This window comes from Galeopterus variegatus, unplaced genomic scaffold (assembly GCF_000696425.1).
Source record: "Galeopterus variegatus unplaced genomic scaffold, G_variegatus-3.0.2 Scaffold25, whole genome shotgun sequence".
Taxonomy (NCBI): Eukaryota; Metazoa; Chordata; class Mammalia; order Dermoptera; family Cynocephalidae; genus Galeopterus; species Galeopterus variegatus.
In genome coordinates this window covers 1,042,502-1,060,268 of record NW_007726136.1, presented here as the reverse complement: position 1 = coordinate 1,060,268, position 17,767 = coordinate 1,042,502, and the positions used below count along the sequence as shown (strand labels likewise).

The 17,767-nt window shown below is 45.9% G+C and overlaps 1 pseudogene; it reads left to right on the top strand.

Annotated features, from left to right (window-relative positions):
• Window positions 1–5,071, top strand: part of LOC103587537 — a 6,383-nt pseudogene extending 1,312 nt beyond the window's left edge.
• The last annotated feature ends 12,696 nt before the right edge of the window (window positions 5,072–17,767 follow it).

Here is a 17,767-nt window from a genome sequence, read left to right as displayed (position 1 = left end):
GGGGGGGGGGGGGGGGGGGGGGGGTAGGAGAGTTTCTGAGGCCATGAGGACATGGCTGCCCTTGAGAAGGATTATGAGGAGGTTGCAGCAGAGAGAGCTGAGGGTGAGGAGTATTAACTTGTCTGCTGCAATTTTACTCTCCAGTGTCTCAGGACTATCTTATTTCTGTTGTTCTTAGAAACTGTCCACTGTGGCCCTAAACTATCAATAGAAGTAATGTTTCCATTTTTTACAAAAATGCATATGTTAAAAAAGAAGAAAGGCTGAAAATTAATTATTTACATTTCCATCTCAAGAAACTAAAAGAATAGCAAATCAAACTCAAAGAAAGTACAGGAAAAAATAAAGAATTGAGCATATATCAGTGACATAGAAAACTAACTTACAGTAGAAAAATAACAAAGCTGCAGTTCATTTTTTTTTTTTTTTTTTTTTAAAAGATGACCGGTAAGGGGATCTCAACCCTTGGCTTGGTGTTGTCAGCACCACGCTCAGCCAGTGAGCAAACCAGCCATCCCTATATAGGATCCGAACCCGTGGCCTTGGTGTTATCAGCACCACACTCTACCGAGTGAGCCACGGGCCGGCCTTGCAGTTCATTTTTAAAAAGATTAATAAAACTGATAAACTTGCAGCAGTACTGATCAAGAAAAAAAAGAGAAAGAACATACAAATTACCTATATGAATGAAAAAGGGGACATTATAATAGATCCTAAGACATTTAAAAAATGAGATGATGTTATATATATAACTTTATGCCAGTAAACCTGACAATTTGGGTAAAATGGACAAATTCCTTGCAATGAAAACCTACCAAAACTGACAAAAGAAGAAACATAAAATCTGACTAAGAGATTGAATCCATTATTAAAAACCTTAGAAAGCTGGCCGATTAGCTCAGCTGGTTAGAGCACAGCCTTGTAACACCAAGGTCACAGGTTCAGATCCCATCCCGGCCAAACATGAAAAAAATAAAAATAAATTTTTAAAAATTAAAAAAAAAATCTTAAGAAGAACTCTAGGTCCAGATGACTTTAATAGTGAATTCTTCCAAACATTTAAAGAAGAAATAATACCAATCTTTCACAAACTGTTCCAGAGAATAAAAAAATGAGAGGACATTTGCCAGTCATTTTATGGGGCCAGCATAACATTGATATCAAAACATGACAAGAGCAATAAATAAAAGGGAAATTGACAATCTCTCTCTTGAATATAGACACAAAAATCTTAAATAAAAACTAGCAAATCAAATCCAGGGAAATATAGAAAACATAATATATCACAACCAAGTAGAATTTATTTCAGGAATGCAAGGATGGTTTGACATTAGAGAATAATCAATTTACTCATCACATTAACAGGGGAAAAAAACAGAAAAAAACCATGTGATCATTATGATAGATGCAGAAAAAGGCATTTGATAAAATCCAATACTGATATGTGATTAAAAATTCTTAGCAAACCAGGAATAGAAGGGAATTTCTTTAATCTGACAGATTAGAGATTATCCACACACCCACACAAAAAAACCCTTCAGCAATCATTCTCTCTCTCTTTTTTTTCTATCCAAAACAAATAGCTTTGAAGCAAACATCATTCTTAATGGTGACTTACTGAAGTTTTCCCCTTAAAATAAGGAATGAGACAAGAATGGTCACTCTAATGACTTCTATTCAACATTTTACTGTAAGTCCTAGTCAGAGCAGTAAGAAAAGAAAAAAAAAATAGAGTATAAAGATTAAAAAAGAAAAAACAAAACTGTCATTGCAGATGACATGATTGGGAAAAATCCAACAGATACACAAGCAAGCATTTAGAATTTAAAAGTGCCTTTAGCAAGGTTACTAGATACAAAAGCAATATACACAGAACCACTGTACCTCTATTTACCATCAATGATCAAATAAAGAATGAAAAATTTTAAAGATACCATTAAAAAAAGAAATTAAAAAGATCAAATGCCTAAAAATAAATCTAACTGAAGACATACAAAACCTCTGCTGTGAAAATTATAAAAGTTTGGAGAAATTAAGGAAGATCTAAATAAATGGAGGAACAGATCATGTTCATAGACTGGAAGACTCAACGTTGTTGTCAGTTATCACTATATTGATCTATAGCCTCAATACAATCAAAATCAAAATCCCAGCAAATTATTGGTTGGGGGGGATATTTATAAGCATATTTTAAAATTTATATGAAAATGCTTAGGGCAAGACTAGCCAAGGCGCTCTTGAAGAATAACAAACCTAGAGGATTTACAGTTTCATTTATCAAGACTTATTATAAAATTATAGCTATTAAAACAGAATTACGTTGGCACAAGGATAGACAAACAGACCAAAGGAATATAATAGAGTCCAGAAACATATGGTCACCTGACTTATGACAAAGGTAACAGGGAAGAACAGTGAGGAAAGAAAGATCTTTTTAGGTTAAATTGTGCTGGTCACTTGAATATCAATATTGAAAAAAATTAATCTTAACTCCTCTCTCACACCATACACAAAAAATCAATTCCTGATGGACAGTAGCTCTGAAGGTAAAGTTAGATTGATTATAGATATAAATGAGAAAAAAAAAATACAGCTTTTAAGACAAAACACAGGACCTTGCAGACAGACAAATATTTTTTAAACAGGACACAAAAAGCATTAACCATAAAGGAAATATTGATAAATTGAACTTCACTAAACTTAAGAACTTCTGTTTATCAAAAAACATCAAGAGAGTGAAAAAGCAAGCCACAGAGTAAGAATATGTTGGCAACACAAACTGGTGAAAGATTCATTTCAGAATACATAAAGAATTCTACAAACCAATAAGAAAAAATCATGTAAGCTAATAGAAAAAGGACTTTTCACAAAAGAGATTACCCAAATGGCTAGTAATCATATAAGAAGGTACTCATTAGACATCAGAGACAGGCAAAATAAAACCACCATGTAACACTACTATACAACCACCAGAATGGATAAAATGAAAAAGACATATAATACCAAGTGTTGACAATGTTATGGAGCAACTAGAACTCTCAAATACTGCTAGTGGGAGTGTAAATTTGTACAACCCTTTCAGAAAATAATTTGGCAGTATCAACAAAAGCTGAACATATGCTTAACTTATGATCTAGAACTTCCGTTCTTAGACATACACCCAACAGAAATGTGTTCATATGGTCATTAAGAGATACATAAAAGAATGTTTATAGCCTCAATATTCATATTACCCCCAACCCGGAACAACCCAAATATCCATCAACAATAGAAAAGATGAATAAATTGTGGTATATTCACTCAATGGAATACTCTACAGCAACAAAAATAATCTACAATGTGGATGGACCTCATGAATACAATGTTGAGTGAAAGACACCAGGAACAAAAAGCAGAACATACTATATAATTCCACTTAGGCAAAGTTTAAAATGAGCAAAATAATCTATGGTATTAGAAGTCAGGACAGTGGTTACCCTTGGGACTAGGTAGTGACTGGAGGGGACATGGGGGTATTTCTGGGGTGTTAATGCTCCGTTTTTTGATATGGGTACCAGCTACTTGGATGTGATTTAATTTAAACATTCACTGATCTGAATTTGTCCATTTTTCTGTATGTTGTACTTTTTTAAAAGTTTACAATGAAAAATAACAATTGCAAGTGTGTGAAAAAAAACAACATAAAAATTTCATGAGCTCATAATGTATTTATTTATTTATTTATTTATTTATTTATTTATTTATTTATTTATTTATTTATTTTATTCTAAAATAAAACAAGAATGCATTTGGATCACCGGTGTGGGGATCCAAACCTTTGGCCTGCGTGCTATAATCATAATGATATTTTTAAAAGAGAAAAAATTAAAACAAATCAAAATGCTTCATTGGTCACCACTGGAAGTAACTAGGGTACCATCCTCTTACCCTGAAAATTGACTATTAAAGGCAAAGTATTAAGTATTTTTCTTTCCTTTCCTATAAGAAGTGCATTTCAGGGTCACCAAATGGTCCAAGTTGATGAATTATTACTAATGAATATAGGAGAAATAATTGAATCAGAAAAACACTATTTTGTGTACATTAATTAATTCAGGACATGATCATCAATCAGTGAATAAAACTACTAGATGAAAGTTTGATAGAGAACTTTGCAATTAGACTGACACCACCTGAGCACACTAGTCAATTTTAACATCCCTAAGACGGGGCCCCCCCAGGCATATGTGCTTCTTGGTATGATATCCTAGGAAGAATCCAGGGGCCCAAGACTCTGCATTTCTTCTTTTTTTTTTTTTTTTCCTTTTTATCTTTTTTACTGACCGGTAACGGGATCGCAACCCTCGGTGTCGCGCCCGCACCGTGCTCAGCCAGTGAGCGGGAACCGGTCTCCACATGGGATCCGAACCCTCGGCGGGAGCGCCGCCACGCTCCCAAGCAGCACACTCTCCAGTGCGCCACTGGGCCGGCCCCAAGACTCTGCATTTCTAACAAGCTCCTAAGTGATGTCCATACTGCTGGTCCTCAGATCACATTTTGAGTAGCAAGGGTTTAAAATACTTTAGAAGGGTCTGGCTAGTTAACTCGGCTGGTTAGAGCGTAGCCTTCTAACACCAAGGTCAAGAGTTCAGTTCCCCATACTGGCCGGCCACCAAAAAAAAAAAAAAATACGTTGGCAAAAAAAACAAGGGAGAGCAAATGAATGCAGGAAGTGTGGCAAAATCCTCATAATTGTTTACTGTACACTTGCCAGAGAGTTAAACCTGACTTTAATGAAGCCATTAGCACTGACCTTCAGTTTTTAGGAAATTTAGGGGACAGGACAAATCACACGAACAGGAAGCAAACTCACAAATCCTGAATGTAGATATTCTGCAAGACGACTGACCAAGCTCTGCGATAAAGTGAAGACATAAAACCAAAAAAAGGGGGCGGGAGGTGCACTGTAGACCAAAAGAGGCATAGCAACTAAATGTAACATGTACACCTTGTTTTGATCTTAATTCGAACAAACCAACTGTTAAAAAAGATATTTTGAGACAGTCAGGGAGATGAATACGGACTGGGTTGATACCAAAGAATTATCGTTACTTTTGTTAGGTGGTAAGAACATTGGAGCTATGTAAGAAAACATCCACATTATTCAGAAATGCATACCGAAGTATTTAGGGGTGAAATGACAGGATGTTTGGGATTTGCTTTAAAATAATGCTTCTGAAACAATGTGCAGATGAATCATCCGAGGATCTTGTTAAAATGCAGATTCTGGGGCCGGCCCGGTGGTGCACTGCTACAGTGCGCCGCTTGGGAGCGCAGTGGCGCTCCCGCCGAGGGTTCGGATCCCACATACAGACTGGTTCCCGCTCACTGGCTGAGCGAGGTGCGGGCGCAACACCGAGGGTTGCGATCCCGTTGCCGGTCCTGGTCCGGTATGGGCGCGACACTGAGGGTTGCGATCCGTTGCCGGACACGAAAAAAGACACACACACACACACAAAAATGCAGATTCTGATTCAGCAGGTCAGGGATTGGGGCTAAGATTCTATTCCAACGACCCCTAAATTATGACAGTGCTGCTGGTCCTCAGACCACATTTTGAGTAGCAAGGCTTTAAAATACTTTGGCAAAGAAAACAAGAAAGGGAGAGCAAAATGAATGCAGGAAGTGTGGTAGAATCTTGATTACTGCCATTTGAGTGATGGACATATGGGTTTATTCCAGTTATCTTGTTTATCTTTCTACATGCTTAACATCTTGTTGTTTAAAACCAACCTTCCAAAGGAGGAGGAGGACTGAGAGAGGTTCTGAGCAGGGTCTGTGTCTCTCATCTCAATTCCCAGTCCTTCTCCCTGAGCCTGCCACAATGTAGGCATCTATACTTTATTCCTTTTTCTTTATACCTCTGCCTTGCCCAGAATGATTTGTGGTGACTCAGAAGTACACAACACAGGGCCGGCCCGGTGGCGCACTGGGGAGTGCGGCGCTTGCGAGCGCGGCGGCGCTCCTGCCGAGGGTTCGGATCCCATGTGGAGACCAGTTCCCGCTCACTGGCTGAGCGCGGTGCGGGCGCGACACCGAGGGTTGCGATCCCGTTACTGGTCAGTAAAAAAGACAAAAAGGAAAAAAAAAAAAAAAAGAAGTACACAATACAATAAAACTCACTTAAAATAATAGGGCAGGCAAGAAAAGGACAGAAGGAAAATGATGGTTAAAGAAAGGGAGAGATACAATCAAACCAGGAAGGACAGTGACAGCTAGCTTGTGTATCAACAAGTGCTAGCACTTTCTATGACGGGCCCCACTTCTGGCTCTGAACACAGCACTGGCACTTAATAACATTATTAGATGCTTAGTAAAATTATTTGTTGAATAAATGCATAATGAATGAACTAAGCTTTCCTGAAACCAATATAAAGATGAAAACTATCAATGTCATTCACCGTGTCTACAAAATAGAAAAAAAAACAAAAAAACCTACTCCTGTGTAGCACAACTAGTCCTGTTATTTAAACCAGAAAAAATTTCCCTGAGGGTCCTCTTAGCATGAATACTGAATGAACAAACCCCACACCCCAACTTCCCAGAGCTTCTATTGTGTCCTCCCCACCACTGTCCCAGAGTATAATATAGAAAACATAACCAGACCACAAGTTCTTCCTTGTTTGGGGGTCACGGGTCCCTTTGAGAATCTGACGAATGCACTTGGAGCCCTTCCCACCCCCCAAGTGCATACTGTACAAAACCTTGCCCTTGCCTGACATGCTCTGCCCTCAAACTCTCTGGTGGCTTCCTCATCCTCACCGTTGGGACCCCTCCTGGGCCCTCTATCCCCCACCAGCCTTGACTACAGCATTTACCACGTTCTGAAAGTACTTTGCTCATCTCCTGTGTACCTACTGCCTGTGACTATCCCCCGACAGACAGCAAGTCCCACAAGGGCAGAGACTATGCATCTGCCTCGTTCACCACATTACCCCAGGGCCCAGGACAGTGGCCTGCACTTGGTAGGTGCTGACTGAGTGGCCCCTGCCATCCACCCACAGACCCTCAAGGGTTCCAGATCAAGACTCCCAGGGAAGAGGGTTGCCCTGTCTTCCATGAAATGAACCCAGGGCTTAGATAAAGGATGGCCAGAAGTGGGGTTGGACTCAGGCTTCTTGGCCCATTTCACGCTGAGCCCTGTGTTTCTTGGTCAGCCAGACTGGGGAGAGACTGACTAGAAGAGAACTAAAAAGCGAGAACTACCAGCCTGTTAGCAGGAGTAAGAGGAGGGCCTTCTTTCCCCCTTTTACTGTCTGTGTAACGGGTAGACATGACTTGAAACCCCAGGGAAAAGCCAGTCTCCCCACCTCGGCATCCATGGCACATTCCCACCCCATCCAATGCACCCTGTACCTGGTATGCTCTTGAGCACCTCTACGCCCCGCTGCCTGAATGCCATCTGCATGCTTCCCACTCCCAGGCCTTTGCACCAGCTGTGCCCGCTGCCCAGCACGCCTTCCTCACACCCTCCCACCTCTGCCTACAGAGCGCATCCTCTGTGGCCCTGCTCAGATAGCCAGGAGCCAGGAGCCAATCTGGACCCTTCCTCAGAGTAACTCACTGGTCCCCAAGCCCCCCTCAGAATCTTGTGGTGTCTCTGTCTGGCTCTGACTAAATCCTGTCTGGGTCAGAATGATCTGTGATTAAGTCTGTCTCCCCCACACTGTGATCTGATCTGAGTCATCCATGACACCCCCCAACCGAAAAGCCCAGCTCAGCACAGGGCCAGGCCCAGAAGAGGTGCCCTGGAAATGTCAGGGTGGGCCAGCTGCTGCTGTTCCTCACCCCACCCCCACCTCCGTTTTCTCTTTGTTCAACTGAAGGATCTTGGTGCAACAACCCTGAAGGGGCAGGAGCAGCAAGAGACGAGTGGAGAGGTGATCACAGCCACCTCCAGTGGCGGCTGCTGTCTTCCAAGTACCGTGTTACATGCTGAGGCTCAGAGAGATCAAGTGATTTGCTCGTGGCCCATCAATAAGTTGAATGTTAGTGTCTGGGGCCCGAGTCTGTGTGATTCCAAAGCCACTGGTAAAAGCTGGAGGCACCGAGGGGTTGGTAAACAGAGAGGGAGCTGGGCACTGCTCCTGAGGGGCACAGCTACCTGTGAGCGAGCAGCCACTGAGCTGGGGCAGAGCTCTGCTTTAGAGAGCTGGTAAGTAGGTCAGTAAGAACCTCCTGTGGAGGCAGAGTGGCATGAGAGCCTGGGGGGGGGGGGATGTCACCATGTTCACTGTCTCCCTGAGAGCCAGCTGGTGCCTGGGCTCTGCCAGGCGGGCTCACCTTGCTGAGCAGACTCCCTCCAGGCCCCTGGCATTTACCTTTGCTCAGCCTGCCCCTAGATCAGGTAACCCCCCATCGCCATTCCCACTGAGTCTCAGAGAAAACAGCATGGACGCCAAAGGCAGTCTTGAGATCAGATCCTCACTTAGCCTCGGAGTCACTGAAGGACCTTGGGTGTCACCTCGCTTCAGTTTCCCCATTTGTGACATGGGTCTGTGCAGCTTGAATGGGGTAGTGTCTGCTGCACTGGAGGGTCAACATGTGGGGCCTGATGTTCGAGCGTTATAACCACAAGTGAGGGCCTGTCGCCTCCTCTCTCACAGCCTTGCCCTTCTGTCTCAAGCCCCCCTCGCAAGCTGTCAGACACCAGAGCCCAGCTAAACCAGCGTCTGTCACCACACTACCCACAGGGCCACTTCCCCCAAGCTGTCCCAGCCACATGGGCTGCTGAGTCACACTAAGAACCCCCCTCCATCCTGTCAGCCACCACGGCCGCCCCCCTCCACCCCATCTCCCCCATTGCATTATGCATTTTGAATACACATTCCCATGGTACAATAAGTCTTCACTATTCCCAATTTAGGAAACTGAGGCCTGAGGGCACTGTTTGCCCACATTTATACTAGGAGCTGGCTCTGGAAGTGGAACTAGACTCAGTTGTCCTGACGCCCAATGCATAATGCCCAGAAAGCACTCACGGGAGGATCAGGCATCAGAACCATCGGCAGAGCACCTGTCCAGGGTCACAGCTCACGGGCCACTTGTCCTCAGCACACCCACCTTGGTCCCTCACACCAGAGCCTCATCATCTCAACCCAAACCTCCTCACAGTCACCCGAACCCATCCCTCTCCCTCACCCTCAGTCTACCTCATAACAAAATGGCCAGCAGGTCGTGAGCAGTACTGTGTGTGCGGCTCTGTGCTAAGCACCTGTGGATGCTCCCATTTTCCTCATGAGTGCCTCCTCCTTCCCACGCTTGCCCTCCCCAGCCCCCGAGGACTGGACCATGGCAGCAGCCTCCTCACTGGCCTCTCTGCCTCCCCTTTCTCCCAGACTCCACCTTCACCCAACATACTAGTCTAACTATCACTACCCTGCTCAAGACCTTCTGAGGCTTCCTGTGGCCCTTGCCGTGAAGCCTAAGCTCGCTCAGCCAGGCACTTGGGCCCTCCACGTTCCTCACCTCTACCACATGGACTTCTCAGGCCTGGCTGCCCACACAGGGGCCCCTACACACCACACACACCCATACACCCCGTACAAACCCCATACACACCATACACACCATATACCCCATGCACACCCATATGCACCACACACACACACCCGCACACACCCATACATGTCATACACACACCATACACACCTGTACATGCCCTATACACACCCGTACACACCATGCACACTCCATGCAAGCTACTTCCCAGAGAAGTGGAAGATGTCTGGGCCCCACATGGCCTGCACTACCCCCACCTGGCTCACCCACAAACACTGCACTTCTCTGACATTCTACCTTTGCTCGGGCTGCCCCCTGCCTGGAATGCCCTTTCCTCATCCCCTTTTCAAGAGACCTGAAGGGATCCTCAGTGGACCCTCCAGCTGGGGCTAAGGAGGTTATTATTTTCAGCCTGCGTTCTTTTCACCCAGGGGTCCCCTCTGCCCTTACCACCAGGGCCCAGCAGGTCCCGTCAGAGTGGGCAGCCTTCTGCTCCCACTCAAACCTTGCCCTCCACCTTCCTAAAATCCAGGCTCCTCACACCCCCAGGTCTTTGTCCATACTGCTTCCCCTGTACAGAAAGCCTCTCCTCCCACCAGTCTGTGCTTGCTAACGACCCCCATCCTTCAGGGCCCACCTCAGGCACCATGGTCCCCCACTCCTCAAGGACTGAGGTTTTCTAGCACACACTTGCACACAGGTCCAGGGTTGTGCCCCAGATGAAGCCCTCCCACTCCCCCAGCAGGGCCCAGCAGGGCCACAGGCCTCAGCCTGCATTGGTGCCATCAGCAGAGCAGGCCCTGGACTTCTGGTTCCTTCTTCTTCACCCTGTAAGGTTTTACAGGCGGATAGCACAGTTCCCTTCTTTGAAAGATGAGCGATATAGACTTCACCTGTGACCCAGGATGGAGAAGTAAGTTGCTGTGGTCACAGAATGAGTCAGGGGTGAAGACTGACCTGGGAACAGCAGGCTAGATGGTAGCAAGGTGCGACTGGGCTGAGGGCCAGGGTGTGGGCAGCCGCAGGGTTTCCATGGGTCTGTGTGTCCATGCCTGACTCTCCCAAAACCTCCCTTAGATGACTGATGTTATCTCACCTACTCCCGTGGAAAATGAGAAATGGACATCACCATAGTGAGTGGCCTGGGAAGGTCAGGGCCAAGAACCGTTCTGGATTCTCTCCAGCATACGGAGGCCCAGCCATGCAAAGGATTCAGGGCCCAGGGCCTGGATCACGCTGGGGGGTTCTTCCCACCCTCCCTGGGACTTCCTTGCCACTTTCTCAGACTCTCCCCATCCCTCAAGCCTCAGCGCCAGTCTCACCTCCTCTAGGAAGCTCTCCAGGACTGGTCCATCCCCAAGTCTCAGGACCTCACAGTATGGAGCAGAACTGTCACATCTTCATTTCTCCCACCCAAATTGGAGCTGCTGGGGCCTCGTTTTCACCCCCTTCCCATGGCTTAGCCTCGCTTTGGGCTAAGTGGTCTCATTGCAATTCTGCTCCATCTTGTGCTGTTGTTTATCAGCTTGGGAAGGGTCTGGGCCTCAGAAGAGCTTTGATAAATGTCATCTGCTGAAAAAGGTGTTGAGGTGAAGGGTGACTGTCCCAGAGACTGCAGGAGACAGAGATAAGTAGGAGCCCAGAGTGAGGCCAGGGTTAGCATCCAGGCCAGGGGAGTATTCTAGAGCTGGGAGGCAGGACAGAGGCCTGGACTTCAGCCTTGTTTCTACTGGCACTTGCTTGCAACAGTCACTGCCCTTCTCTGGGCCTCAGTCATCTCCTTTGTACTAGGACCAGATTAATCTAAGCATCTTCTCCAGAGACTCTTGGTGATGAAGGATCAAAGTCTAAGCCTAAAAAGAGTGAGACTCTCTCCACACCTCATATGTAACTAAGAATAAAGACAAGTCTAAATTATAAAATAACAAGTTCAACAGTTTTGATATTTCCATAATGACCATTTTGATGTTTTAAAATATAAAATATTAAAATCTGTCCAAAAACATATGCTTTGCTAGTGCCCTATGCACATTTTGGCCTGCTTCCTGGGTGATCTGGCCCATGGTGAATGCTAATCTTCAGTCCCCTCCCAGCACGGACTCAGATTGCTCAGACACTGGTGCTCACCGGCTAGCGCTAGCCGACCTTTCAGGGAGAACTCAGATTCCTAAGAGCTTTTAAACTACATGTGCTTGCTGCCCAACTGATTCTCCCACCAGGCTTCTGAACAGGGCAGAAGACCCCTGCGAAGTCTGCCCACATCACTAAGCAGGACCTCAGCTTGATCTGAGCAGCCTCCAAGGGTCTCACCTGACTGTGCTCAGCTTATCCCTGGAGCCTTGTGGGAAGCTCATGGCTGGGCTTGCCTAAAGTGGCTTCCATGGCAGGTTGAAAGTCCAGAATGAGACCCCCGGGAGCAGCAGGAGAAGTGCCTCCTCCTCTCCACCACATACCAGTTTTCACACTGGCTCTAATAACAGAAACAGGAAATAGGCTCCCCCCAACACACTTGCCCTCTCCCACACAGACACTCGCCCCCACAGTCTCTTGTCAACGCTCACGTTCTCCCTGGGTCCTCAATTTCATCAGCTGCACCCCTGCTCTGTAACAGAAGGTGCTCTGCTGGATGGAGTGGGGCATTGCTAGCCTCCATGCTCTGGGAATAAACTCTGCACAGACCTAAGGACCTGCCCAGAGTGGGTGACATGGGGAGAGGGCCTGGGTGGGGGAGGGAAGGCTGGTTGGAGGAGGAACAGGGTGGTGCAGCCCTGGAGTCTGAAGCTGCAAGCCATCAGCACTGTCAACACAGACCTCAGAGGACAAGCGTGGAGATCTGACCCACCAAGCAGGAGCACTTCCCTGGGGAAGTTCCTGCTTTCTCCAACCTCTGGCCCTGAGTCCTATCAGACAGAGAGAGAGACAGACAAGCTGTGTATTGCAGACATCCAGTCGGAGCAGAGGGCACAGCAGCCCCTTGAGGCAGGGGGGTGAGGTGACTTACTGGCCATGGAGAGCAGAGCGTGGAAGAGCCACATCCTAGCTGGAACAGAGGCAGCTGCGTGTGAGCTGAGCCGAGAGCTACAGATGGGTCTCGTCTGCTCAGCTTCCCCTCCTCAGCTTGGGAGGCCAGGAGGCGGGGACAGAGGCACCTACACAGGCAAGGACCCACAGGCAGAAAGGCACGTTCAAGTCAACATAGACGTTCCGCTTACACAAAGCCAGTTGCGTGGCTTTGTGGGCTGGGTCCTGGGAGCTTAGAGACAACTGTCGGCCCCATCCCATCACCCACACTTTGGCCCACACTTTCGTGGAATGGTGAGCCGAGTGTGGTCTCGGGCAACTGTTCTGGGTGTCCTCAGCAGCAGATGTCGGAGGTGCAGGAACAATATTAATCCAGCCCGTTGTTTGTACCATCCATGTGAGTCCCAGTCCCTGTCCTGCCCCAGAGCCCACCACCACACATCTCAGCCCAGCTCCCAGCCCAAGGTCCTTGGTGGCAGTTACCCCAGCAGTGAGAAGAGGCTGTCCTCTCGTAGGAAGCACCCTCACAGCCAGAAACTGGGCTCCTGTACCAGGCCATGCACTCAAGGCCTGGGGTCATGGAGGACCAAGTAAGCGGAAAGACCCAATGCACTGACTGAAATCACTGCCTCAACTCAACTTTGTCTGGATTCTCTTTAAAATCTGGCTATAGCGCCCTGATGCTGAAACTGACTTAACAGGGCTCTGAGCTAACAGAACAGAAGAGGTAAGAAGATTCCATGAATCTTTCAGCGTACATCTGATCCACACAAGCATTCCAGAGAATAAATCGCTGACAGTTTGCTGTCATGTTTAAGTGCTATCTTCACAATCTGTCAAATCTGCACTATGTGACCAAGTCTTTGTAATGGAAGAAAATCCTGCACCCAAGCTTCCTAGGTTGTTGGAAGTGCAGAGCAGTGCTGTCCAACAGAACTCTCAGTGGTGATGGAACCGTTCTAGATCTACACTGTCCAATACAGTAGCCGTTAGCAGCCACACATGGCTACTGAGTCCTTAAAATGCCGTCAGTGCAATCGATCACCTGAATTTTAAATTCAATTTAAATTTAATTAATTTACATTTAAAAAGGCAGACTATTACAAGTCTCTCTCATATAAATATCTACAAACCCAGGGAAAGCACTTTGAAGTATTAAAGTGTTAACATAAAACAGACAACGGTGTTGACTAAATGACTACATGAGGATCAGTTTTATTTTGTTTCTCACACTGAAAGCTTGCTTGGCCAAAATTTTGTGAAGAACTGAACACTTCAAATATTTTTGCATTGTCTGCTTTGGTCCATCAAAATACCTGTGACTAGATCTTACACAGTTATTTGAGTAGAGATTATAATTCACCATTTTTATCCTGTACACTGCCTGGCAGAGTAGTTAAAGCAGTTCCAAAAGCAAAGTTCCAGGTCTGATGATTCTCCTGCCAGATCACAATGAAGACTGTCCTAAATCTGCTTAACCTTGTCATAGGCTGTGTCAAGGCTTGTGGCCTCCAGCCTGTCTCCCCACCACTCCAGGGCTGAGTGACTCTCCTCCTGCCCCCAATTCATACAGAGTTCCAAGGGCACTTGGGTAGAGCCACAAGAGAACTCCTCTCCCCAGCACTGGCACTGTTACTCGAAGAGAGTAATCCAAAGTCACAGAGCACACCCTTGCTGGGCAGGATAGAACACAGGACCACAGCTCAATGGAGATTTGAAGCAAGACGTCATGTTTGGAGTGTGAACTTCAGGGCAGTCAGGAGGCCAGGCTGTTGATGACGGGATGCTGGACAGGTAGCGGGGCCATTTTTTGCATCTTGATAGACTTCTAGAATGCTGACTGCTCCTGTATCCATGTATTTATCCAGGCTGGTCAGTGCCTCTAATCATGAGCACACATAGGCCCCTTAAGCCCACCTGAAGGTAACTGTTCTCCCCACAAATGCAAACTTAAGGTCCCAAGGTCAGGGACTAGGCTTTGCTGTGTAACACTCCCCCCTCACAGCACCTAGCTGGGTGTTCAGCAGATACATACTTAACCAAAAGAAATGTGAAAGTGGTTTCCTAACTCGCTTTAAACAAACGTTAAGGGACCAACTTGAGGGACATTTTACAACATAAACTGGACTATACTCTTCAAAAACGTCAATGTCATGAAAGACAAAGAAAGGCTGATGAAGCTTCAGATTAAAGGAGAATAAAGAGAGGATAACTAAAGTGAGTGCCTGATTCTGGATTGGATCCTGGACCAGAAAAACTGCTTTAAAAATTATTATTGGGGGCCGAGCCCGTGGCGCGGGTTCGGATCCTATATAGGGATGACCGGTGCGCTCACAGCGCTCACTGGCTGAGCGCGGTGCGGCCGGTCTCAAAAAGGACAAAAAAAAAAAATCATTATTGGGACAATTGACAAAATTGAAACATGAACTACAAATAAGCAACTATTATACTCATCAGATAATATTACATATTTCCTGAATTTGATAACAATACTATGGCCATATGAGGATGTCCTTGTTCCTAGGAAATGTACACTGAAACATTTTAGGGGTAAAAGGGCATGATGCATGCAAATAATTCTCAAATAGTTCACGGTTCAGAAAGGTGGGGAAGCATATGAAGGGGAGGAAGAGAGGAGGGAAAAAATAAATGATAAAATAAAATATGGCAAAATGCTCTTTGTTCTACCCTTGAAATTGTTCTGTGACTTTGGAATTGTTTAAAAATAAAAAGTTGAAAAAAATGTTCAGGGATGGGGGAATGTGTTAAGTGCGAGGTAAAAGGACTACCTCCTCTGTCTTGAGTGAGTCACCAACACTGAGATGTGCACGCACCAGTGGACAGGGGCTGTCCCCAGCCCTGCTGGCAGCCTCCAGACTTGGGAAACATTTCTAATCACCCACCTGCCTTCTGAGTGGAAGAGTGAGGACATTGCTGAGAGGTGAGCCAAGGACAGCAGGGAGCTGGGGGAAGACTGCAGTCATGGTAATCGCTACCATTGACTGAGCCTGAGTAGGGGGCACCAGACTCAGTGTCTAGGCCTAGCATGTGAGCCCTCATCTGATCCTCTCAGTCACCCTACAGTTACCCCGAGTTTGGAGGATGCTGGCTCCCAGAGAGAGGGTAATTTCTTTGCCCAAGACCACATGGTTAGTAAGAGGCAGAGCTGGAACTCAAACAGGTCTGTTCACTCCAGAACCAGAACTCTGAACCACTATGAACCCTCCTGCCACCTTCAGATCCATGGGTTTTTGCACTTTTAAAAAGTGCAAAAAGACTCATTCCAACAAATAAAGACTGGAATCTTTGCATTACTGGGTGCTGTGGACTGAATTGTATCCCTCCTCCAAATTCATACGCTGAAGCCCCAACCTTCAATGTGGCTGTATTTAGAGATATGGCTTTTAGAAGGTAATCTGATAAGATTGGTGGCCTTATAAGAAAGGCCACTTGCAGGCACTGAAGAAAGGCCATGAGCAAGCCAGGAAGAGAGCCCTCACCATACTGGTACCCTGATCTCAGACTTCTAGCCTCCGGATATGTGAGAGAACAAATGTCTACTGTTTAAACTACCCATTCTGGGCCGGCCCGTGGCTCACTCGGGAGAGTGCGGTGCTGATTAACACCAAGGCCATGGGTTCGGATCCCATATAGGGATGGCCGCTTAGCTCACTGGCTGAGCGTGGTGCTGACAACACCAAGTCTAGGGTTAAGATCCCCTTACCAGTCATCTTTTTGAAAAAAAAAAAAAAAAAAAACTACCCATTCTGTTTTGTTATGGCAGACTGATCAAACTAATACACTGGGCTACCTCCTCAAAAATCTCCCAAATATAAGATTGAATGGCGTGTGTTTACATGTTGAGGATGGGGGCTTAGGGGGAAGGAGCAAGGAAGAGGATCCTCTTGTCCTTTCATAACCAAGGGGCTGGGAGGGGGAGGGTTGCACTGAATCATGGGACCAAGGGTCCAGGGGCTTAGACCTCTTGCTTGCCCCCACCTCTTTCTTGTCTAATTTATACTTTTAATGCTCCTTGAAAGTACAGCAAGGGTCTTCAAACACACATAGCATAGAAGGAAACCTGGAGATCATCCCAGTCAAGCTTTTCACTTGACAGACAGGGAAACTGAGGCCCAGAGAGGTAAAGGGACTTGCTCATTGTTTTCCAGTTGAGTATGAGAGGTAGGATGAGTCCCCAGCCACCATCCTATCTGACTTTCCCTAAAAGACAGCCCACCTGAGCTAAAGGTGCTACCTGCTGCTCTGAGGAACCCTTGCCCATGAGAAGAGAGACACATCACAGGATTAAACACTACCACAACGACCCTAGGATGGGAAGGCTGTGTCTCCTATCCTGGCAATGGTGTGGGCCTCTCACCCTCACCAAACTACACTGGTCTAGGGGTGAGGGTGACAAACAGTAACAAAAAGTCTCAACTACTTAAGAATCTGGTCAACCAGAGAGGGCCTCAAGAATTGTTCAAACAGATAAGAATCTCAAGGCAGGATATTGACTTTGATCGGTTAAATACCACCCATACTCTAGTTTTATTTATGGCACAGTGAAATTCTACTTCAATGCCTCATACTATTTAAAACAGGTGCTCGAGGCAGCACTTCCCTAATTGCTCCCAGGAACATCAAAATTCTGTAAAATGGTCATAGAGTGTCATTAAAAAAAAAACTACAGTATTTTTTTCTTCTAAGATTTATTTTGTAAACATGTAAGAAAAGTTCTAGACGTTTATTGTTGGTCAGATTATGCAATAACAATCTGCCTTGAAGCAAGTGTGGTACTCTCAGTATTATCAAAAGCATTCTTTCCTCTTCTTCAAAGAAAGAAATGATTTAACTTCTAATTTACTTCTTGTTATATAAGCTTTAAAAGCAAGTATTTATGCATCAAACTTATTTGTGCAGCAGTTAATCTGTGAAGCAAGGGTTTGCTGCTGACTTTACTCCGAAGTGTGTGTTAGCATTTTACCATCACTTTAACCATGCTCCGCATGAGAAGTCTGAGGAATGCTGCTTTCGGCAAAAGGGTCGCTGCCAGGAATGAGCCCTGTTTCTCTTTCCCTGCTTTGGACTGTGGTCACTTTCCTCACCAACAGGACCAGAGGCTAAGAACTGTCTCAGCAATTCCTCTTTGAGGTCTCTCACTTACCTGTCAGCTTCCTTTCTTACCCTGGGACAAATAAATGCTTTT